Below are 25413 nucleotides of genomic sequence, written 5' to 3'. Positions count from 1 at the left end.
AATTCCCTAATCATCACTTAGTCAGCTCTGGCCATAGACTTAAAGATTACAAACTATTAGAACACACAGGACATCCAAGACTATTCTAGCGATCGAATCCCCAACTAAAATACACAGACCACCCACTAGATTTCTAACTGCATAAGCACTAGTGATATGATCCTAACTAAATCCAACACGAAGAATACGAAGACGAGGAAGAGGGAAATTTGTTGGACAAGTCGAATTTAATGCATCCAGAAAGTCCTGTAAGATTCTGCAGAGTACACCATTCGGCTTATTACCCTCTCATCTGATTTCCAATTAAGGTGATTCGAATTACTACGGAAAGCCAACTTAAAGATCGAAAACTTTGGTGTTTTGATCCGAGAGAGATTCGGTGTGGAAGAGGTCAGAAATATAGCGTGAAGTTAACACACGTGCACAACCAAGTGTCTACTAGAGTTATGAAGAGTGTTCGTGTGGCCGACTTGATGTTTGGAGTTTGTATTTTATCAAATTACGTTTTTATATTACAATTTAATATATTTATATTATTTTAGAGTTATTTATAGCTAGGATTTTCTTGTTTATTAGTTTCCTTATTATAGTTTAGGTAAGAGTCTTTTTCCTTGTGAAAAAAAAGTCTTTTTAGATCTTATAAATAGGTTGCCAATTTGGCTTATTTTCATGGACGAATTTTGTTGATTAAATTGAGTTTATTCTCTTTGGTTCTTTAAGAACCTTTCGAACAGATCGGTGGATTCCGTTCGTTCACCCCAACTTATCAATCGATCTTTTTATATCGACTTATCTATCGATCTTTCACAATCGATTGCGGCGTCTTCGGATACCAATGTTCTTGTCTCTCATGGATTCACTTTCATTACTAGACGTTCATTCCAAGGAATCGAATTCGAGGACGAATTCTTTTGAAGAGATGGAGTGTGATATGATCCTAACTAAATCTAACACGAAGAATTGGAAGACGAGGAAGAGGAAAATTCGTTGGACAAGTCGAATTTCATGCATCCCAAAAGTCCCGTATGATTCTGGCAGAGTACACCATTTGGCTTAGTACCCTCTCATCTGAAGTTCAATTAAGGTGATTCGAATTGCTATGGAAAGCCAACTTAAAGATCTAAAACTTTGGTGTTTTGATCTGAGAGAGATTTGGTGTGGAAGAGATCAGAAATATAGCTTGAAGTTAACACACGTGCACAACCAAGTGTCTACTCGAGTTATGAAGAGTGTTCGTGTGGTCGACTTGATGTTTGGAGTTTTTATTTTATTAAATTACGTTTTTATTATACGATTTAATATAGTTACATTATTTTAGATTTATTTATGGCTAGGATTTTCTTATTTATTAGTTTCTTTATTATAGTTTAGGTAAGAGTCCTTTTCCTTGTGAAAAAAAAGTCTTTTTAGATCTTATAAATAGGTTGCCAATTTGACTTATTTTAATGGACGAATTTTGATGATTAAATTGAGCTTATTCTCTTTGGTTCTTTAAGAACTTTTGAACAGATCGGTGGATTCCGTTCGTTCACCCCGACTTATCAATCGATCTTTCGCAATCGATTGTGGCGTCTTCGCATACCAAGGTTCTTGCCTCCTTATAGGCAACGGGTTGCGGTTCCACCCCATTGAATCCTTCTTTGGACGGTCCAGAATGATAAGACTAAGCTCTGGCATTTGAGACTTGGTCATATCAGTGCAAGGGGTCTGCATGAATTTTCTAAACAACAGTTGTTGGGACAGGACAAGGTGAATAAGCTAGAGTTCTGTGAGTTATGTGTTCATGGAAAGGCTAAGAGGATCAATTTTGGTACTGGATCACACACTACAAAAAGGCCTTTAGATTATGCTCACATTAACTTGTAGGGACCAGCTAGGACATAAACTCTTGGTAGTGGCAAATACTTCATTTCAATCATAGATGATTACTCAAGAACCCTATGGACTTTTATTCTGAAATTTAGGGATGAAGCATTTCAGAGGTTCATGGATTGGCTAGTGGAAGTGGAGAATCAATCATGAAGCAAATTGTAGCATTTGAGGTCATAATCTCGAACTCGAACAATACCTTTCATTTCACATGCTGGCTTAGCAGCCTCGAGATCAAATACATCATGGCTTCGAATTTGTTTCTAGTGACTTCAATGATCTCTGCAAAGTTAGGGGCGCCACAAGGCACAGGACAGTAGGACACACTCCTCAACAAAAAGAAGTGGCTGAGAGAATGAATATAACCATTCTGAAGAGAGTACATATGCTTACTGGTGCTGGTTTGCGAAAGAAGTTCTAGGGAGAAGCTGTGGCGACAGCAGCATATCTGATCAATAGAAGTCCGTCCACAACTATTGAGTTGAAAACTCCATATGAGAAATGGTACGGTAAGCCTCCTAATTTTAGTAATTTTAAGGTCTTTGGTTGTGTAACCTATGGTCATGTTAAAGGTGATAAACTAGAACCTAGATCCCTCAAATGTGCCTTTATTGGTTATCCAACTGGGGTTAAGGGATTTAAGTTATGGTGTCTGGAACCTGGTCAAGAGAAGTGTATTGTGAGTATATAAGGATGTAGTCTTTGATGAATCAAAGATGGCAAAGATGAATGGATATCTGTCTGCTAAAGGAACTTCAAGTGATGGTGCTCAGATTAGGTATGGGTTTGGTAGGGCAACCGTACCAAATCCTACGAATCACAACCATTACCAAAATTTCGGTATTATGAATTCTTTACCCTTGCCCTACCAAAAACTTCGGTATACCAAAAGTCGGTACGGTAGGGTATGGTAATAGTAATTACCAATTTATGTTAACTACTATTTAAGTCTGAATTGAATATCATTTTTCCAAAGCAATTGAAGGTATATACAAGTTTAAAATGTACAAAACTAATATTTAAAATATAAGCATTCCAAATACATGTTCTTAATTTACCTAATATAAAATATTTCTTAAATAAAATTATAACATTAAAACATTTAACATCAATTATATCATCATCAGTGAAAGCAGTTTAAAATATTTTTGACATACCTAAGGAGTATAATTAAATTTAGCTAATAGTAGTTAGTTAAAATACTATGTTCACTTTTCATATATAATAAATAAATTATTAAAATTTTATTTTATTTATTATTATTTATTAATAATATTTTGGTACAGTAAGGTAATACCATTTTAATAATATTGAGTCATCGCCCTACCAAAATATTTTGGTATGGTACAATAGGGTACGGTAATAATTCGGTAGAGAACCGGTAGGGTTTGGTAGGGCGACGTGATGGTAGGGAAATTTGGTAAAAAAAAAATAAACCACCCCTAGCTCAGATTGATGTGGAGTTTCTAAAACAAACCACTGTTGAGTAGGTTGTGGCAACAGATGCTCAGGAAGAATCTCACAGTCAGAGTTCTGAATCAGAGGATTATCTGAGAAATTATCACTTGGCCAGAGATAGAACATGAAGCAAATTAAACCACCTACAAGATTTGGACAAGTTGTTATGTCCTATGTACTCAATATTGCTTCTGAGATTGAAGAAGGTGAGCCAACCACTTACCAAGAAGCAATTAAGGGAAAGGAAATGCATATGTGGATTGAAGTTATGAGAGAAGAGAATAGCTTCATTGAAGAAGAATGAGACATGGGTCTTGGTTAAGAGACCAAGTGGGAAGAAGCTAACGAGTTTAGATGGCTCTTCAAGAAGAAAGAGGGAATCCCTCGTGTGGAGAGGCCTAGGTACAAGGATAGATTGGTTGTTAGGGGATTCTCACAGGTGAAAGAACTTGATTTTCGTGAAATATTTTCACAAGTGGTAAAATATTGCTTAATCAGAATCGTGTTGGCACTAGTAGCTCAGTATGACCTTGAGTTCGAACAGATGGATGTTACAACAACTTTTTTACATGGTAATTTGGCACAGAAGATTCATATGGATCAGCCAGAGGAATTCATTGAGGAATCTAATCAAGATAAGGTGTGTTGTTGAAGAAAGCATTATATGGCCTCAAGCAAAGTCCAAGGCATTGGTATAGAAGGTTTGATGATTTTGTGTTGTCAATTGGTTTCAAAAGATGCAATTTTGACTGTTGTGTGTATATGAGAAAAGAAGAAGGAACAGAGATCTTACTTGTTGCTGTAGTTGTGCTATATCTTCCCACAGATTGACTGTTATGGAACAATAGTTGTGAGATAAATGATTGCCAAAGTTGGTACCTGTTCTTTTTTTTATGAAAAAATGATAGTAATATTTATATATTTTATTTACTCTTTGTCAACTATGGTTATTTCTCGGACATTCTTTTTGCCGCCCTTGAATGAAGTTATTATCTTCTATTATTTTACTTTGGTGAGTATACCATAAACATCTGTAAGAACAAATCGTAACAAAATCAATATGATACCAATAACCTTAGTAATCAATATGGAAAAAAAATACCATTTGAATTTTTAGCGTGGATGTTGATATCTATATCCTTGAAGTCCACGAAATTAAATTTGATATTGTCGTCATCCTCAATTGGTGTTGGAGCCTCATTGACAATGCTATTTTTTCTAAACACCATTTCAAAATGTGAGTGTGCAAAAAAATACGAAAGGTTTCGATTCTTAACAACTTCGTTAAAGATTATGTAGACTTATGGAGGGAGAAACAACCATCGAATATGGTAGATCGTCTTTAAATATTACGACCCCAATACGATAACCCTGCAACCATTTTTCTCAGGTAAATTGGTGTTCAAATGGTATATTGTATAAGTTGGAAGAATAAAATATTTTTAGTGTTGCCGTACTTACCTGTTCGTCCATCGTAATTATTTTTTTCACCTTTTTAATGAAGTATGTCTCGTATCTTATCTCACTCCCAACTCGTAAATCTTTTAGTTTAAGCGTCCTACAGTTCGGCGTTACTTGTAAGTCCCTTATTTGAAGCATAGAAGCAAGAGCCATAGTTGGTTACTTTATTGTATTGTAAGAAACACATGTTAAGGATGGAATTGACATTTAAAGATGTAGCATAGAAAAATACGTAAATGAAAACATATTGGTGTGAAGTGGATTCTATCCATTTGCTTCATAGATATGGAATTGAATTATAATGTGCATATATATACATGGAGTACAGTTTGTTAACATATGTGATTGTGAGTAATATAGGAAATGTTATTAAGTCAATATAATTTATTTTGTAATTTTGACCTCAATGTTTTTCTCATGTATTTTTTTTTTATTAGAATAGAGAAGAAATGACTCTTCGTATAATGTTGTTTCTTCAATTTAAGATTTGCTGACAGTTTTTTTTTCCTTTTCTTCTTTTGGTGATGGAACAAAGGAGTAGTGAAATTGGGTGATTACGAATTATGAGAAGGGAAGGAAATATCGCATGATGACTGGGTTTCTACAATTATGACATGGTAGTTACTAATTATTTATTAAAGTAACTTCTAGGTCGCAAAGACTCTTTTATTTCTAGAATTTAAGTTGTGAGGCATATTTTAGGTACTATGACATGGCAATGTAATTATTTTTTTGGAACAATTACATGGTCGGTACAATTTCTAAACTTAATCTCTAATATTTACAATGCCATATAGGATATTTTGAGATTTTTGTTCAAAAATCATCTTCAACACAAATCTTAAGAAAAATCTCTAAATGACGTGGCAATGAGGTGGCACTTGTGATTTTAGAGATTCTTAACATGACACTCGGAAATTGGAGTGTCGTCTTGAGGATCTCTAAAGTGCCAACTCATCATTTATTACAATTTTTCTTTTACTTTCTAAGAAAATATTTTGAGTCTTGAGTGTTGCATTGTAGAAGAATTTGCTGTAGAGAATTTCAATCTTTCCAAATATGATAAAGAAAATTTTAAGATTCACATTTGGATTTTCAGAGTTTCTTTAGAGTCTAGCATTGGAGATGCTCTAATTTGTGAAAGGCACGGGAGATTTAGAAATTTAATTTTATTTGGGGCTTACTATTCATAGTGCATTTTTTCCCAGTTGCAGTGCGATTTTGACACATTTGTTGAAAAACTGTTTAACCTTTTCTCCAAATTCTCTTAACCTCCAAATTTTAAAACTTTGAAAATCGTCAATATTTTTTATGATATTATCAGTTAAAACACAACAATTATCAATATGAGCGAAACCAATTTCGATTCGAAGGTCAAAAACGCGTTTTGGTCGACTTTCGTCTTTTTTAATGCATTTCGTGTAGAATTACATGAAATGCAATGTTGCATTTCATGTAATCTTACACGAAATAATCTTTTTTTAAATTTTTTTTTCCATTTCGTGTGAGACTACACGAAATGCAACCTTGCATTTCGTGTAACTTCACACGAAATGGAACAAAAAAAATACTTTTGCACTGTTTCACATAGATTTGCCCGAAACAGAAGTTTCGGTTTCACGTAAATATACATGAAACAAACCAAAAATTTAAAAATTGCCTTTGTTTTGTGCTACATAGAACGAAACAAAGAAGTCAATTTCGTGCTTCGTAGCACGAAAAATCGGTGATTTTTTTCCTTTTTCCTATTCAATCATAAACTTATTCGTAATTGATGGAATTTTTCAATTCAACAACAATGAAACGTTAAATTTAAGTACAAACCTAATTTCTTTTATCTCAAAATATTGTCGGAATTGCTTGTTTAATTGGTGAGAGTTTGAAAAAGGTTTGAGAGGATTTTGGTTTTTTTTAGTAAAAGTTGCAAATGAAATAAAGTTAGTAAAACTCGAACTATGAATAGCATTTGTTTTATTTTAACTTTGTAATTGTAATGTATTTTAACTATATTGACCTTGAAGATAATTATTAGCCAAATGGTAATTTTGTACACACAAAGGGAAGAAATCTCATCAATTATCCACACTTTTATAGAAAAAAATAGATAGATAGGGTTTGTGTGAGATCCAAACAGCTCATATGAGATATGTCTTTTAAATCGCACCACGTGTCCCAGCAATACAATTGAATTTTTAATGATTTGTCCAAAATTGGATCATGCAAAACTCAAACTTGTGACCATGTTAAAGCATACAAGAATACTTACCATTGAGACACAACACATTATTGAAAATAAACTAACAATACGCATTTACATCAGAAAGCTACAATGTATAATGATTATAAAACTTATATAAATAATGCTAAATAAATTACTAATTCTCATATAATTATTATTATATATTAAAAAATCCAATATTAAAAAATCTATATATAATATATTATAAGAATATAAGGAAATGCTGATCAACTCGTGTAATTTAAAAATGAATTTCGGAAGAATTTGATGTTTGAATTGAATCGTAAATCGTAAGATTTAATTAAACTGTAAAATTTAATTCAATCGTAAGATTCGAATCAATTAAGCTCATGAGTTTTCAATTCGAAAACAATATTCAAAGATTTGAATCGATTAAGATCAAGTCATTTCAATTCGTAAACAATATTCGAATATTTGAATCGGTTAAACTCAACAATTTACAATAGGGTATTAATCAAACTATGTATAGTTATAGTTTAGTATTTTTTTTATTGAATTTTATCATAAAAAAACTAATATAATTTAATTTGTAAAAATCGTAATATTTAATCGGTTCGTGGTTTGATTAAATCTTACAATTTACGATTTGATTCTTACGATTTTACGAATTAAATTTATTATTATTTTTTTCTGAAAATTGAATTAAAATGATATTAGGCTTTAATTATAAATAGTTAACTCGATTAATACATTCTGGTAAATGGTTGAACTTAATCGATTCAAATATTTGAATAATATTTACAAATTAAAAGGACTTGCGCTTAATTGATTCAAATCTTACACTTAAGTTAATCTTGTGATTTGATTCTTACGTATTTTAGATTTTTATTTTTTATGACAAAATTGAATTAAAAATATATTACACTTTAATTACCAATAGTTAATTTTATTAAGACGTTCTTGTCAATAGTTGAGCGCGCTTAATCGATTCAAATCTTTGAATAATGTTTAAGAATTGAAAGGACTTGAGCTTTATTTGTTCAAATATTACGCTTAAATAAAATATTACGATTTACGATTTGATTCTTAAGTGTGTTATGAATTAAATTTATTATGTTCAGGATAAAATTGTGTTAAATAGATATTAGACATTAGTTATAAATAGTTAAATCAATTATGTAATACGTTCTTGTCAATAGTTAAGCTTAATCGATTAAAAAATTTGAATAATGTTTACTAATTGAAAGGATTATTTTTTTTTCAAAGAGAAACAATGAGCATTTATTGGGCATAAAATGCCAAGTTGGGAGGTACGGATGAACCCTCCAGACAAGCTAAGTCTGAAGCCCTAGCAAGGAAGTGAGCAAGTTGATTACAATGATGTTTAACAAAAGAAAACGAGCAACTATTAAAAGATTTGGCAGTAATTTTAATTTCCTCTATAAAAAGCACCATAGGATGTGAGAGAATGGTCGTCGTCTTGAAGGGCTCCGATGATATTCAAGCAATCCCCTTCCATAATAACGGCTGACCAACCTCGACGAGCTTTTAGGATTGCTTTTAAGGGCGGCGTGGGCTTCCCCTTCAACTGGACGAATCATACAATGTATCATTCCCATGCTCCACCATATCGTCTACCCCAATGAATTTAAATTGCGGCCCGACGGAATCACAACATCATAATTAACCTTAACGACCCCATGTGGAGGAGGCTGCTAGGCTATGGGATACGGCCGTTCTTTTAAGGGGAGGGTAGGAGATCGTGCCTTGTTAAACATAATCAAATAGCTTTTGCACCAAGGCACCAACTCATCAACTCGTAATCTGGTTTGTCCATGGATGATATTATTCCGCTGCTCCCATAGCTTCCAGCACACCACCACGGCATGTAAAAAATCATCATTGTTCAAACTCATTTTTCGGAATTGTAGCAATGTCCAGAAGGATGATGAAAACTCACCATTGAGCTTCAAGTTGAAAGGTGAACCCAACCATAGCTGCAATACACTTCGGCAGCCAAGGACCACATGTAAAATCGTTTCCGGTTGATCATTACACAAAATGCAAAATGGAGAATTTGAGATGTGACGTCGGAAAAGCTCTGCATAAGCAGGGAGCCATACAAAGTGCTTGATCTTGGAAAGGATTTTCAAATTCCACACCATTCTCCACATCTCTTTGCGCTCATCACAACTCAAAGACGGACCACTCTCCGAGCGATGACCAGTAGTGGTAAGGCTAGCATGAATGGCATGATAGCATGATTTGACAGGATAGCTTCCAGCACATCTTACTATTTGATTAAATTAAATATTAAAATAAAAATCACAATATAGTATTTGGAGTATACAGTTTTATTTTAAAATAAGAAAACTCATTGGAATGAGATATAATTTATTTTTTCTAAATAAACATATTATTTTATTTTTTTTATTTGGATTTGTCACACTATTAATTTAATAACATAAGTGAGCTTGGATTAAGTTATGCATTTGTTTATATTTAATTGAGCATTCTTTATATTTTTAAATAGTGAAGTTTATTAATATTTTTAATATTGTAAAATTAATGACAGATGTTTGGGATATTGAACCACAATTCTTTATATTTTTCAAACTTTATTATATTAAATGTGTAAATAATTTATTTAATATCGTTTAATAAAAATGAATGCCGCAATCAATATTTTATTTAACATAATTTAAATACTTACATTTATTATCATTTTATATTGTGTTTTACCAATGTACAAGTGAAATGCTTTTTGGGGTTAGAATTTTGCTATTTGCACTTCATACCCCAAAACCGTTTCTCTCACTGCAACCCCTCTCCCACCCACTCCCCCCAAAAACCGAAACAGTTGAAAAAGAATATCAAAAAATTCGAATTAAAGCAAAAACAAGCCAAATTTATCGAAATTTTGAGGTATTTTCAACTCATAAACGTTTTTATTGCGTTGGGTAGGAAATTTTGGGTGTAATTTCATGTTAAACAGCCCCTAATAATCGATTGTAGGGCTGTTTTTTTTTCTCCAAAATTGCGCTTGGTGAACCACTACCAAAAAACATGGCTTTTGTAACGGAAAATTTGTGACATACTAAATCTGTCACAACTAGTGATCGAATTAGTGACAAATTTGTGACTTCTTCCATTACAAAAACTCTGCAAATTGATTGTGACGAGTACGTGACTAATTTTGCGACGAATTTTGTGACAACCAAACTTTTGTCACATTTCAGTAAAATATTGTTTGACATAAATTAGTTTTGTCACAAATCGGTGACATATTTTATGACAGAAAATAGTGTGGTCACAAATCGGGCATAATATTTTTAAAGAAGTAACAGTTTGACTAATATTGGACACTAATTCGTCACAATCCTGTTTCCATCACATATCTGTCACATACATTTCAGTCGTAAATCCGTCACATTCAAGGTTTGTCATTGATCCGTCGTTACTTCATCGCTATCACACATCTGTCATACAAAACTCTGTCATAAATCTGTCATATTGTGATAGATTACACATCAGTAAGTATAAGGGAATAATTATGAATTCTTTTTCCATATTCATGAAACCTGCACATTGCACATTGGAATTTACTGATTGTTAAATAAATTTATTTGCTCGCAGGGTCTCGTGTAAATTTTTTTCGAGTTCAAATTTGAGGTCTCAATGCAGAAGCGGTCTGATCGAAACCAGTTTTCTGCATCAAAGCATGTAAATGTGAATGATATTGATCTCGAACGTAGTTATAGAAGAAATAGCTTTTTTAACATGTATTGATTGAATTGAAAATTTTGGTGGCTTTCTTCAATTTTAATGCAAAACTCATTCAATTTTTCTTCCGTTCTATGTATTATATGTTTTGACTATTGTGGAATCGTATATGAATTTGGTGTTCTAAGAATTTTCAGTGAGAATTTATTTGGAATCTTCTGCTTTTTGTTAGTTTTGTAGTAGATTTTGTGTTTATTATCAAGAATTTTGAAGTCGAATGAAATTTTGAAATATTCAGATAACAGGTATAAAAAAACTAAAATAGCTTTGAATAGCGAATAGCGAAACTTCCTGCATCGACGATGGAATTGTGACCGAAAGATAATTAGATATTTGTAACAGATTTGTGACGGGATATTTGTGATGGAATTTTGTGACGGAGGTTCTGAATGAATTATTTGTCCGGAAGTGATCTTAGAAATCAATCGCGTTCCGCGTGACCGATTTTCCAGATGGATTATTTGTGATCGATTTTCCGGATGGATTATTTGTGACGGACGTGGTTTATGACGGCGTCTATCACGGATAAGTGATGGAAATTCTTAGTGATTTGTGACACATTAATGACCAATAAAAAGGTTTGTGACGAAATCCGTCACAATACTCGGAGACTGTAGATTACGTAGACGGACTGTTTATAATTGCGACGGACATATATGTCATAAAAACTGTGACGGACAAGAAAAATCAGTCACAAATTTATTTTGTGACGAAGGTTTTTCTGACAAAACAATTCGGTCATATATGTGTGACAAAAGAGCTTTTGTGATAGATTTTCTTCAATTTCGTGACTAAATCGTCCGTCCCAATAGCCCTTTTTTTTGGTAGTGAACGTCCAAACACGGCGTTCACCAGCATTTTTCATGTCTGGTTTGGGCGTGGAAAATGCTGGGTGAACGCCCGGTTTGGGCATCCGGTTCCGGTTTGGGTGCTCGGTATGGGCATTCAGCATTTTTTTTTATTTTTTTTATTTAAGTTTTACTTATTTGAATATATGTTATATTTCCAGGATGTCTAATTGGGTTAAAAAACTGAAGATCAGAAAAGGAAAGAGGCCTATGATTCGTCACCCTGCGGATCCGGTGGATGAAACTACTGCAAAATTGTTGTTTTTTCGGATTTGATGATGTTGGGTTGTTGTTTTTTGTTCGATTTTGTTGATGTAGGATTGTTGGTTTTTTTATTCGGTTTTGTTGATTTAGATTGTTGGTTTTCTTTTTTATTCGGTTTTGTTGATTAGGATTGTTGGTTTTTTTTAATTCAGATTTGTCAATCCAATAAAGTACTACGTCCGACATAATAAAGTACTAAGTTCGACATAATAAAGTACTAAGGGCCACTTCTTTTACCCAACTTTACAAAAAAAATTCTAGCAACGAACCTCGCCCAATCTACCAGCTCGTCCTTGGAGTCAAACAATTGAGTTGTTGTAAAATGTTCGACTTCAGCCGTATTGTGTTGGTTTCCTAGAAAAACGTAAAAAACATAAAAAGCAAAATAAAACGGGGGGGGGGGGGGGGGGGGGGGGGGGACGCCCAAGCCGGGCGCGGGAAGCTGTTACACACGTCCGGTTTGGTCGTGGACCGGTGTTTTGCACGCCCGAAATGGGCATGGATCGGTGGTTTGCACGCCCAACTTGGGCGTGTAAAACATCTTCGGGCGCCCGGGTTGGGCGTTTGCCCTTTCTGTTCAGATTTTTCGAACGAAATGACAAAATTTTTACCTCATTATGATGTGTATTCCGATCTTCATCTGATGAGCTCATTTGTGTTCGTATATCACTTCAACAAAAATGATTTTATGCCAAATTAGGTTTTATTGTTAATGAGAGAGGTTTTTTTCTAGAGAGAGAGGGATTAGGTTTGAACTACAAATAGCAATTTTTAAACCATAAAAAATAAAAAGTCACTATCTACAATTGTGGTTAAATATATTTTAATAAGTTAATGTGCTTTAATGGTTAGCAGTGTTGAATATTGCACTAAGATGTCTCAAGTTCTATTCATAATGAATGCATTTTTTTCGATTATTCTCCAAATAAAACTGTGTAACAATAAATTTAAATTAATTATTTAATTAAAGCATAGTAGGTGAATCTCAGCCAAAACAAACCCATATAAATTAGTGAACACCGCTTCAATTGAACACCGCCTCAAGATAGTCAACTGCGTGACGTGCGTATATGGGTCCGAGATCGATTATAATTTTGTTCATAGAAGTTGATAAGCATCTTTTGTTTTTTTATTAGCCATGCTTCTCGAGTGGGAGTTTATTATAATAACTAAATCCTAATTACTTTTATTTTATTTTATTTCTATTGGTAATGACAGAATCTAGAATCAATTATATAGGTGCATTGAGTAAACTAATACTTTCGTCCAATAACTTACAAATTATACGAGAGACGTAAATCACACTAGGCTAACTATGTATGACGCGCTCGACCTGATGACCATTAGTAAGAAAATTCGAACCGGGATCAATTAACACAGGCTCACTTGCTGCAACCATTAGACCACCCTTACGAGACCATTAGCTTTATTTAAGTTATTACACTTGTCATCGGTTCTCAAACTCAATTTAAATCGGGATTATTTCGTAGACCCTCCTTATTTCTAAATTATATAGAACTAACTACCACGTGGATTACACTCTAGGGGAAACCCCCCTCATTTCGAAAATATTTTGACATACCCGCTGGGCCACCCTGAAGTCCCTATATTACCCTTTTAAAATTTGTTTTAAATCCTAGCCCAACACATTTCGGTCTCTCTCTTCCTCTCCCAGATTCAAAATCCCGCCTCCACAAACCTCCCACCGGCGAAATTGCTTCCCGGAGTCATAACTCTCTCTCCGGTGGTCGGAATTCGATGGTTTAACTACCTTTGAATTCCTCTCGCCGAGCTCTTTTTTTTCGTGGTGATTTCATTCAGTTTGGAGGCGCTGGATTTGTTTCTGCAATTTTTGTTCATTCGACGACGGTGGTCTTGCCAGATGTGTATTTTGTGTTCCACCAGTCGAAATTTGACGGCCTACCCACGTTGGATTCCTCTCTTCATGATCTTTATTTTGATGGTAATTTTGTTATTTTTATGTTTTGTGATTTATTTCTATAATTTTTTGCATATGTGGGCGCGCGGAACCGTGGGTGGTTATTAGCGGCAACTAGGGTTTTGGTAGGAGGCGAGGGGGGTGAGGAGTCACTGTCTGTTTGATTTAAAATGTGTAGCATTTCCCAACAATAACATTTCTCTCTATCTCTCGATCTCTTAGCGTTTGTTGATTTTTGAGTGTTTTGACGTTTCTTCAAATTTTGTTGATTTGCACTAAAGTAAATTTTTTATTTTTTTTGGAATTGCAGCTTAATGAAAACCATTGATCCTCTCATTCAAGGTGTCAAAATTTTGGTTGAAGTTACATGTGCTTCAAGTTACAGTGTTCAACAGACTGTATACATTACTATACATATAGTAACATGTAGTTACATAAGCATATATTTGTGTATTTTCGATTTGTATTTTATTGGTTCTGAGGTGATTTATAATAAAAATATTGAAATTTGTAAATTTTTGTTGGGGTACATGAATTTCTTTTGTATAAGCCGGTATTCGTGTGTGTATACAATTGGTCGACTAAAAATATAGGGTAAAAAACGAACATAACTCCGAATTACTATAGGTACTACAGTTACATGTAGTTATTTTCAGTACAATGAACATATTGTTTTGAAAATTAAAAAAAAATTAAAAAAAAAATAATTTTTTTTTAAATTAAAAGAAAATTAAAATATTTATAAAATATATATATATATATATATATATATATATATATATATATATATATATATATATATATATATATATATATATATATATATATATATATATATATATATATATTTAACAAACATGTTTATTATTATTAAAAAAATAAAAATAATAATAAATAAATAAATCAGCGAAAATGATAAATGCAACACCAGAAATGTTGAATGCAGTTTGGTCGAAAATTTAATATAAGGCTAGGCTTGTATAGTACTTTCGCTTCTCTATGAGTATGTAAAGAAAGATTTGGGATTGAATTTATTAGGGGTGGTTTCGGTACGGTTACCGAACATTTTGTTCAATACCGTGTACCTACCGTATCTTTCGGTATTGAAAAATTCTATACCGTTACCGTACCAACAATTGCGGTATACCGTTATTCGGTATACCGTTAGTTTCGGTACGGTATGATCGGTACGTGGTAATCTACCGTACGTCATTTTGTTGATGAACTCGGATGATACAATAATTAAGATGAATACTAATTAAATGCATAAATACAACAAATTAAGCAAATGAATATGGTAATCAAACAATTTACATGAATATACATTATACGACCGTAATAGCGTATGTTGCTTCAATTAACTAATGATTACTAAGATATGTATAGAAAAATTGTAGAAACTAATGAGCAAAAAGTTTCATGGTTTAAGTAAGATAAATAAAAAAAATTATGTTGTAATAATGCAAATGAAACAAAAGGGTGAGAACTTAGGGGGGAAAAAAGGGAGAAGAAAATTATGGCAAAAAATATTCCACCAATAAGAGATTAGTTGGACTTTGAAACTAAATTAACTTTAACGAGAACCAAATTAAATATTGAGTTTGAATAAATATATGGAAATAATAAAAAAAATAGAATTATGTATATATAATATATATAATATGTATCATATGTTTATTCTTGTTTTTTATTTTTATTTTATAATACTTGTTGACTATATTTTTAATATTTACAATATAAAGGGTAAAATATATTAACTAATTTTTAAAATACAAAGTTACGGTACGGTACGGTATTACCATGGTTTTGAAGATACAATACCGCTACCATACCGTAAGATAATGGTACGGTACCGATACCGTACCAAATGTAGTGGTAACCGATAGTTCGGTATTTATTCGGTAATTGTTGGTAGGTATACCGTGGTAATCGGTATTCGGTAATTTTTGCCCAGCCCTAGAATTTATCCCTAATTTATTTGGTGGCTAGGGATATGTAAAATAACCCTATTAAATAAATGGCAAATGACACCAATAGGCCCATGACAAGGGCACTTAATTAAAAGAGGGACATCCAACTTTTTTGTCTTTCAAATAAATCCAGCTCATTCAAACTTATTTGCAAATAAGGAAAATCCTTTTATATAAACCAAAATTACCCCAAATTCATTGAAACCCAATTTAATTCAAATTTCATGATTTACACCCCAATTTCATCAATTAACCAATTTTAACCCTAATTTTAATTTTGACCCGCCACCACCGGAGACAGCCTGTCGACAGCGTTGACAGGCGTTGACTTTTTTTTTTTTTTTTGAAAAAGTTTTTATTCCCAGAAATGTTTTCCAGCCGGTCAATTGCCGTTGACCGTCGGGTCTCCAGTGTTGACTTTTTTTTTTTTTATAATTTTGTTTTTCTTAAAAAAAATATTTTAATTAATATTACTGTCTTGGCTGCTAAATTACGGTCTTCGGCAGTTATTTAACTGTCGGAGACAGTAATTTAACTGTAAATTGACTTTTTTTTTTTTCAAAAATATTTTAATTAATATTACTGTCTTTGCTACTAAATTACTGTCTCCAGCAGTTATTTAACTGAAGATCAGTTTCTCTTAATCACATCCCAGGGTGGAGACAATAATTTAACTGTTAATTGACTTTTTTTACAAATATTTTAATTAATATTACTGTATTCGTTGCTAAATTACTGTCTCCAGCAGTTTTTTAACTGTCGGAGACATTAATTTAACTGTTAATTGATTTTTTTATTCTTAATTTTTTTTAATTAATATTATTGTATTCGTTGCTAAATTACTGTCTCCAGCAGTTATTCAACTGTCGGAGACAGTAATTTAACAGTTAATTGACTTCTTTTTTTTTTTGAAATTTTTTTTCTTAAAAAAATCATTTTAATTAATATTACTGCATTGGCTGCTAACTTACTGTCTCCAACAATAATTTAATGTTTTAAACAATAATATTAATAATATTACTCTTCGGGAAAATAATATTCATAATATTACTGTCCTAATAGTAATATTACTGTCTAAGACAGTAATTTAGTAGTCAAGACAGTAATATTAATTAAAATATTTTTTTCTAAGAAAAAACAAAATTAAAAAAAAAAGTCAACGCCGGAATCTGGCCGGAAAAAGAAAATTCAGAAAAAAAATTATTTTCATAGAAAAAAAATATTTTGGGGGTTAATGTGATATATTTGTTTAAATCCGGGGTCAATGTGTAATATTAAGGAAGTTAGAGCATAATGAATGGAATTGATAAAAACTATATGGGTATTTTAGACTAAAGATATGGTGATGAGTTTAATTGAGAGACTATTTTTTTATGGACCCAAATGCATTTAAGTCCAATGTGATGGACCTTTTTGCCATTCGCCCTTAAATAAAATGATGAATTTAATGGAACCAAACCGGTCGCTTCATAAAGGTAAAGATAAGGACTTGTAGGTATATTACAAGATGGCTTAATAATATTTGTTTATTTTTTGTTGTTTTATATATAATATAGTAGCCATGTGTTTATGGAACCAATACCCGCAGTTGTTGAAGATATTAGGTTAATAATATTTGTTTATTAAAAGTTGTTTTTATATTTGCCATGCTTCAGGAGTGTGGAATTAAATATAAACATACATGTATTATGTATCGACCCACTTATAAATTTGATAGAAACGAAAACCAATTGGAGAGGTATACCAAATTAAACATCATGGATCATTTGTATGTAGTAGCAATATTATTTTCTGGAGATAATTGCACATAACCCCCTGTGTTACTTCGAATTGCTAAAAAAGTCCTCATGTTATAAAAATTAGCAAGAACCCCCTTATGTTGTGTTTTACAAAGTTCACTGCCCCTTGCTTCAAAATTTTATGTTGACTTGAATAAAATGACTAAACTATCCAAATTAATATTTAATAACATTTTAATTTTATAAGCAAAAATATAAATTTAATATTATATAATTAAAATAAATTGAAAATGAAAATGAAAATCAATATATAAATTTTATTTTTATTTTTATTTTTTCCCACTCCTCCCCCACCCAAAACCAGCCTTCTTCCTCTCCAGCCCCCGCCACCGCACCACCACCACCATATCAGCCCCCCACCCTAAAAAACTTCTCCATTCCCCAGTCCATATCGACGGCGGCGTCTATTTTTGTTTCAATTGCTCCGATAAAGTTGGCAACAAAAGTCCGATCGATAACCCAAATAGATTGGACGCCGCCCTTCGCCGGACCAATTTACGGTACGAGCTCTGTCGCTGAAATGGTGGCGTTAATGGGGTCATCGGAGCCGTCCAATTCCATGTGATGACAGGAGCGCTCAGAAACGAGCGAACAGAGAAAAGACGAGAGACTGGGGGAATATTTTGGAGAGATGGCCTTTTTGAAAATATTAGGGACTGGATTGAAAATTCTGAGAATTTTGTTTTGGGCCTCATAAAGATTTTGAGGTGAATTTATAATTTTTGAAATTTATGATAAAGGATAATTGTGTCTTTTCACGTTAAAAGCACAACCTCAGTCGCACAATTCGCGCGTGTAGCACACTTTCGGTTCATAGGGACCTTATTAGCTTTGACTAACTTTCATAGGGTGGTATGTGCTAATTTTTTTAACACGAGGTCTTATTTAACAATTAGAACTTACACAAGGGTAGTTTTTGCAAAAAACCCTTATTTTCTGTGTTAACTGTCATTGTCCTCCATTTTCTGGTACTTGAAATCCTTCCTTAAAAAATCTCCTCCTTTGCCACCCGGTCCACGTGGGCTTCCAATCCTCGGATATTTGCCGTTTCTCGGCAAAAATTTCCTCCAAACTTTCACCGATTTAGGACACAAATATGGTCCAATCTTTAAGATTTATCTCGGTAGCAAACTTTGTGTTGTGATAAGTTCACCATCCCTTGTGAAAGAGGTGGTCCGCAACAAAGACGCGATTTTTGCTACTCGTGACACTACCGTCGCGGCACTCGTTTCCTCTTACGGCGGAAAAGACATAATTTTCTCCAATCCCAATTCCCATTGGGTTTTTATGAGAAAAATATTTATTCAAGAAATGATGAGTCAAACGAGCCTCGAGGCATCGAACGCTCTTCGTAAGGACGTGGTCAGAAATGCCGTCAGATTCGTGCAAGCCAACGTGGGGAAGCCCATTCAAATTGGCCATTTGACTTTCCGAACTTCACTTTATCTCGTAATGAACATGTTGTGGGGCGGGATAGTGGAAGGGGAACTAGGCGAAAAAATGGAAGCAGAGTTCTCTGTCCTAGTCTCGAAGATTCTTGAATTATTGGGAAAGCCAAATGTTTCTGATTTATTTCCAGTTCTTGCCAGGTTTGATTTGCAAGGAATAAAGAAACAGATGGAGGGTTACTTGCAATCCACGGACACGATTTTCGAAGCTGTTATTGCATAATACAAGAACAAATCGTCCGGAGAAATCAAGAGAGAGGCCGGAAGGAAGGACTTTCTCCAAATCCTGTTAGGGCTTCAAAAGAGTGAAGATTCTGCCATGTCAATTAGTCATACAACAATCAAGGCCATGTTAGCCGTACGTATTCTAAACTAAATTAGGAAATAAATTTGATTACAGTCAGCGACTAATTATCGAATTCTAAATATGTGTTATCTTATATAGGATATCGTGGGAGGCGGGACTGATAGTACAACAAGGACAGTTGAGTGGGCAATTGCTGACCTAATGAATAATCCCGAGCTCATGAGCAAGGCGCAAAAAGAATTATCCGAAGTAGTGGGATCGAACAACATTGTCGAAGAGTTCCATATTCCGAAATTGAAATATTTGGAAGCAATTATCAAAGAAACACTTCGCTTATATCCACCGGCACCCATCCTGATTCCCAAGTCGCCTACCGAATCTTCCACAATCGGGGGATACACTATCCCGAAGAATACACGGGTCTTTATAAATATGTTGGCCGTCCATAGAGACCCTTGCATTTGGGATAGTCCAATGGAATTCAGGCCCTTAATTAAAAATATTTGTATACATATATGCACATAAATAAAGGAAAAAAAAATCCAAAATAGAGGCCCTTAATTAAAAATATTCTAAAAGCTTATAGGAAGTGTTATTTTATTTGCCTATAGAAATTAGTCTTTGCGTTGAAACATATTGTTGGTAACATAGATTATTGTTGAGACATATTGCTGTTAATAAATTTACGGATATAAATGTACCCTACATCCACAAGCACCTGCAAACAAGATTTTACTAGTTCAGATTTAAGTGTACAATATTGGCTTAATAAAAACACTAAAAGACTCTCTCTTTTATGTTATACGTCGTTCTTGCACATGACTCGAACTTGTTGATCTTCACATCAGTTCCTCCATCCGCACTTTTGAATGCCTCCAATGTTGAACTCTCCTCAGAGAGCGGATCGACCTCTCCCGAGATCTTTTAAGCACTTCTCCTGAAACGCCGATCTTCTTTGTGGCATGGTAGAAGAAACCCGTAGTGTTGCTACACCTGACATTATTGAGTGTAGATTTTACACTCAATACGTTTACTTTACGTGGATCTTTTGTTTAGATTTAATTATATTTGTGTTTTAATTGATTTATTTAATGTTTAATAGGTGATAAACGAGAATTAAATGTCCATGAAGGAAAAATGATAAAAAAAAAAAAGGAAAAAATTGCAACTAAGGAAATAAATCAAAGAAATCTAGCCACAACTTTGGCAGTGTCCACAATTTCGAGCATATCTCTCTCATACGAACTCCGAATCACCTAATTCAAGCAGCATTGGGAAGCTAGTTTCGATGGCTACAATTCTTATTTCATGCAACATTCCATAATTCGGACCCCTACATGGCCAAAATCGAAATACAAATCCTGATGGGGGAAAGTGCGAGAAATTGATTCCTATTAGTTTTCCACTACTTCGTTATCAAGAAAAGCCTATAAAAGCAACAAATCTCTGTTGGAATTATTTCAATAATTATGTGGGCTCACATATGTGACGTAAATGTGTATGGCTATCTTAAAGAAAGTCCAAATTAATTGTGATCTAATAAAGATTATTGGGTTGGACTTATGGGTATTAGACTATAATTATGGGCCTAATGTGTAGAGACAATTAGGGCTTAATTGTGATTTATTGATGGGGCTGAATCACAATTATAATATAACTGGACTCTACAGTTATATAAAGGGTCGTGGTCCCCAAAGAAACGCAATCATTCCGGCTTTTCTAAAATCCATGGTTAGAGAGATAATTAAGGAACTGCGGATTCTTTGGAAGACCTGTCCCAAATCCAGTTGACATTCAGAGATTCGATTCAATGATGTAAGGTACGCTTCCGTGTTTATGTTTCTTTATAATTCTCGTTGATTCAAGCATGTTGGTTCTTGGGATTCGTATGTATGTACGATAAAATTTCTAACAATCCCTACCAGTCTACCACAGTTTCAATCTCACCACCCTATGCCACCAATTAATGTTCAAACTTCAGATCCCATTTGGTTTAATTTTGTTCACGTGAATCTGAATATGGAATAAAGAAAACCCTCCATCGCCATAGAGTTTCAAACCTGAGACGACGGCGGCCCTATGGTTTTCTTGGTCGTGAAGTTTCGGGCGGCGATGGAGCTTCGGTCTCGCCACGGCGGCATTATTCGCAGAAGGGGCAACCGGGGCGCCGACGGTGGATTTCGGTGACCTGGATGCTTGTGAGTTATCTGTATCCGGCGGTGGTGTACGGCCGAGTAGGATGGTGGTCCCATAGTCGTTCGCGGCGGGGCCATTTTCTGGCCAGCCGACGGTCAGCGTTGAGGCATGGTGGTGGCGGCGGGATTGGAAGATTAGGGTACAAGGATTAATGAACCTTTTGGAAATTACAATTTAACCCCATATTTAGGGTTTCTGTAATTTCAAATTTGGTCGCCTAATTTAAGTTTGAAATATTTAGCAATATTTCAATTTGGCCCATATTTTTGTTATTCGTGATTTTGTGCCGGGGTCGATTTGAAATAATGTAAAATCTGTATTACAGCCCTCAAAGCTTTCGAAAAGTACATTTCAGTCCCCATCTTTAAACTTTCTCTCAAAACTGCGATATACAATTCAGAAAATATATTTTAACCTCCAAATTAAAATATTTCTGAATCTCAGGTCCCTTTTTAACCAAAGGCTTTTCTTTCAAAATTTCAATTCAGTCCTTTAAGTTGAAAAATTTTCTGGTTTTGGGGCAAAGACTATTTTTACGGTTAAAAAGTTAATTTAAGGTTTTGGGGCCGTTTAAAATATTTCAATTATTTTGAGGGACCGAACTAATATGTGAATTCTTTTAAATTCATTAAAGGTTTTGTTTGGTCAATAAAGTGAAATTCATTTTGAATTTCTAATTCGGTTTTCTAAGGCTAATTTGGGGAATTTTCAGATGATAAAATTATGGCGTTTAGACTTAAATTAAAGATGGGTCAAAATTAAAGATACAAATTAATTTTTAATAAGTCTTTTGATCCATTGTCATTTCATCATTATTGAGTCAAAATATGGATAATGGTTACTATTAACCAAATAAAGATTGACTTTTTCGATATTTGACTCAAGGCTTTTATTTAAGTCTAATTAAGTGTATTAATTTAGTTCCAATCCATATAAGGTTAGATTTATTGGTTAAAATTTATTTTGGCCTCTAAATCTATATAAGGTTGAATTATGAGCCCCACATTATCATTAGCTCAAATTCAAAATAAAGACGGATTCAATGTTTTCAATTCATACTCATTTTTATGAATAACCATATAACTGAGTTTGATTTGAAAACAATACAGTGAGGCAACCTTAGCGTTGGATACAGACTGTTAGCGCTCAGGTGATGTCTTTAGAGCCTTGGCGTTCAACAACGACTTTAAATTTCTAAATATTTTTTTGGGTACATCTAATGACTTGTTATTAAGTTGTCTGACTTTTAAGATAACTCTGATTGAAGCATGAAGCCACCAAAGTGACCTCTCTGTGGAGATTAGCTTATTGAGAATGTTAAGATGTTATGTGTATGTAAATTCATGCGAATACTTAATTATACCCAAAGGTAGGTTGATATTTGGCCGAACTACATATACAACTGTGGTAATAAGTGTGTGACAATTGTTAAGTTTCCATGTGAATAATAAGTGACATCCAAAGATGGGCTCATTATTTGACAGGATTTATCGTCAGCACTTGATTACTACAACAAGAGTGCCACTTACAGTTAATATTACTGTCCAAAGATATGATATTAATGTTGTGCTAGGCATCTTGAGATGTACTCCATAACTATTTAAAATTGAAAAGTCACCTTTGGATTATCATGTGAGTATATTGGTTTTATTTACGTTCTCTATTTAATTTATTTATATACTTACACATTATCTGCCTATAAGACTTTGTGCTTAGTTGCATAAATATTTTTATTATTACCTACTGTGGTGCATAGATCTTGAATTTTTTTATTTTTTTTTTTGGATAGAACAATAGAAGAACCTAGAGTATATCGCCGTTCTATTTATAAAATTTAAGATCATTAGGTGCATCGATTTTAAATAACTTTTAGGGGCATAAGGTTTAATTAGGGGCTACGTACTAGAAGGTTCCTTAAAGATAGTAAGGATACGTTTTATTTTAAAACGATAAAGTTGCAACAAATTAGATTTTGATATCTATTGTTTAAATAAGGTATAAAGAAAAGGAACATAAGTAAGCACATTAAGTAATAGTCTAATCTCATTTTCACTTATAGCACTTCAGGTAGTGTGGTTTCACTGACTTGAAAGTGGATATGGTTTAATTTATTTTTCTTCGTGAACGGTCAATATAAGGTTTGTTGTAAAACATAAAGAATAAAACTTTGACCGTACACACGAAGAATAAATAATTAACGGGGAAAAGACTAAGTGTTAATTTCACTAGTACACCTTTATATAAATTAATATCTATAATTGCAGTTTACATCTCAGGTACGTTGAGTAACGTAATTATGTTTGTTTCTCACTTTAATTGTTCTAAAATATATTTTGACTTTGTACCTAGACACATTTAGTGAATAGATCATGTGTTACACTATTTACATAAGTGTGTATATAAAGGGTTATTCACGTAACCAACATTCAATTGATGTTGAAAGATATACATCTATAAAGGTTATGTAAGACATTTGGGATTGAGGCTATGAGGACTCTTAGGTTTTCTTTTGAATTATGAAATAGACATTTGGTACCATCATTAGATGAATTTAGATTTTCTCTTGAACAAATTCGGTAAGCTTGTTCATTTGAAAATATTAAGCTTGGTCTATTTCATAATTCAAAATATGATCTATAATTTAAGTAAAAGTCTCCTACGGTGAAATCTTGCATAAGCAATTTAAAATAATACAAAATTTAAAATAGAACATTCAAGAATATTGAAAGAAGTATGATAAGTCGTTCTTCTTCACTAAGGTACATTTAGGAGAAACACTAAGTGCTGCAATATATTATTTTTGAAGGTGAAATTTAAAATCTTTTAAGGATGTTGAGTTTGAGGGGAGAAATTTAGATTATAGACATTGTCTTTAAAGATGAATCAATTCGATTCCTAATACTGCTTTTGACAATGTACATGTCTTTATACTTGTCATTGTTTGAAAAGTAGATTTGGAGATTTGATAAGACAATGTTGAACAATTACCCAATCAAGTCTTGATAATTGTTACTTAAAGAGCAAACTCAACAACCTTAAAATAATAAAGCATTAAAGATGAGTTGAAATTTAGAATGACAAGACATTAAGATTTTATCAAATTGCCATAAGGTGTGAATTTGGTTACAAATAATAGAGACCAAATGTAATTCAAATGGGCAATATTGAAAGATATATGGTACGTTTAGTCATTAAATATTGCACTCATATCGACTCTATTAAGAAATATATGGACACCGGGAATATGTTTCTCAAATGGTAACATTTATGGAACAATAAAGTGCAATCATAAAATCTTAATATTTAAAGATTTGAAGGATATTGATTGCAAACTAAAGTAGTCCATTAATGAAATTAAAATTCCCGTTAATGATATTACAATCCTGAGCTAATTATCTCATATGCACTTTGAGATAAATAAAGTTAATGATTGTACATACCCAAGGATCAGTGTGAGATAATCTCACAATAAATGAGGCATGTTTAGTCTCATTTCAATGTCCAATAAATATTTTAAAGTAAAAGAATGTGCGCATTCGGTTAAGACGTGCATAAAGTTAGGCAGATATTTGAATAACCCTATAAAGTGGATCATTTAGCAAAGCAGTGAAATGGGTTATACAGTAATTATAGGGAATGTAAGTTATATACATATGCTCATTTATCAAAATCAGATATTTAGGGAGATCGTGTGGTTTATTCCTGATTTTTGATTTTTATGATGTGTATAAAGTATAGATCCATTTTGGTTAATGTAGACCTAAGTGATTGAGCTATTTCGACATGGGTGTTAAGCAAACACTTTAAGCTCTTTTCACAATTGTTAAGAATTTATGGTAATTTTTTGGCATCTTATTTTGGAATATAGCTA

The 25413-nt window shown here is 33.2% G+C and overlaps 1 pseudogene across 1 annotated transcript; it reads left to right on the top strand.

The window, feature by feature from the left end:
* The first annotated feature begins 3451 nt into the window (after positions 1 to 3451).
* LOC105967371 (labd-13Z-ene-9,15,16-triol synthase, chloroplastic-like) lies at positions 3452 to 19897 on the top strand (annotated as a pseudogene). Its single transcript, XR_016031169.1, has 4 exons — positions 3452 to 3533; positions 3651 to 3967; positions 18537 to 19397; positions 19485 to 19897. The product of XR_016031169.1 is annotated as a labd-13Z-ene-9,15,16-triol synthase, chloroplastic-like (transcript).
* Positions 19898 to 25413: the final 5516 nt, after the last annotated feature.

This window comes from Erythranthe guttata, chromosome 5 (genome assembly GCF_056151865.1).
Source record: "Erythranthe guttata isolate IM_541 chromosome 5, IM_541, whole genome shotgun sequence".
In the NCBI taxonomy this organism is placed as follows: Eukaryota; Viridiplantae; Streptophyta; class Magnoliopsida; order Lamiales; family Phrymaceae; genus Erythranthe; species Erythranthe guttata.
This window is presented reverse-complemented; position numbering and strand designations above follow the sequence as displayed.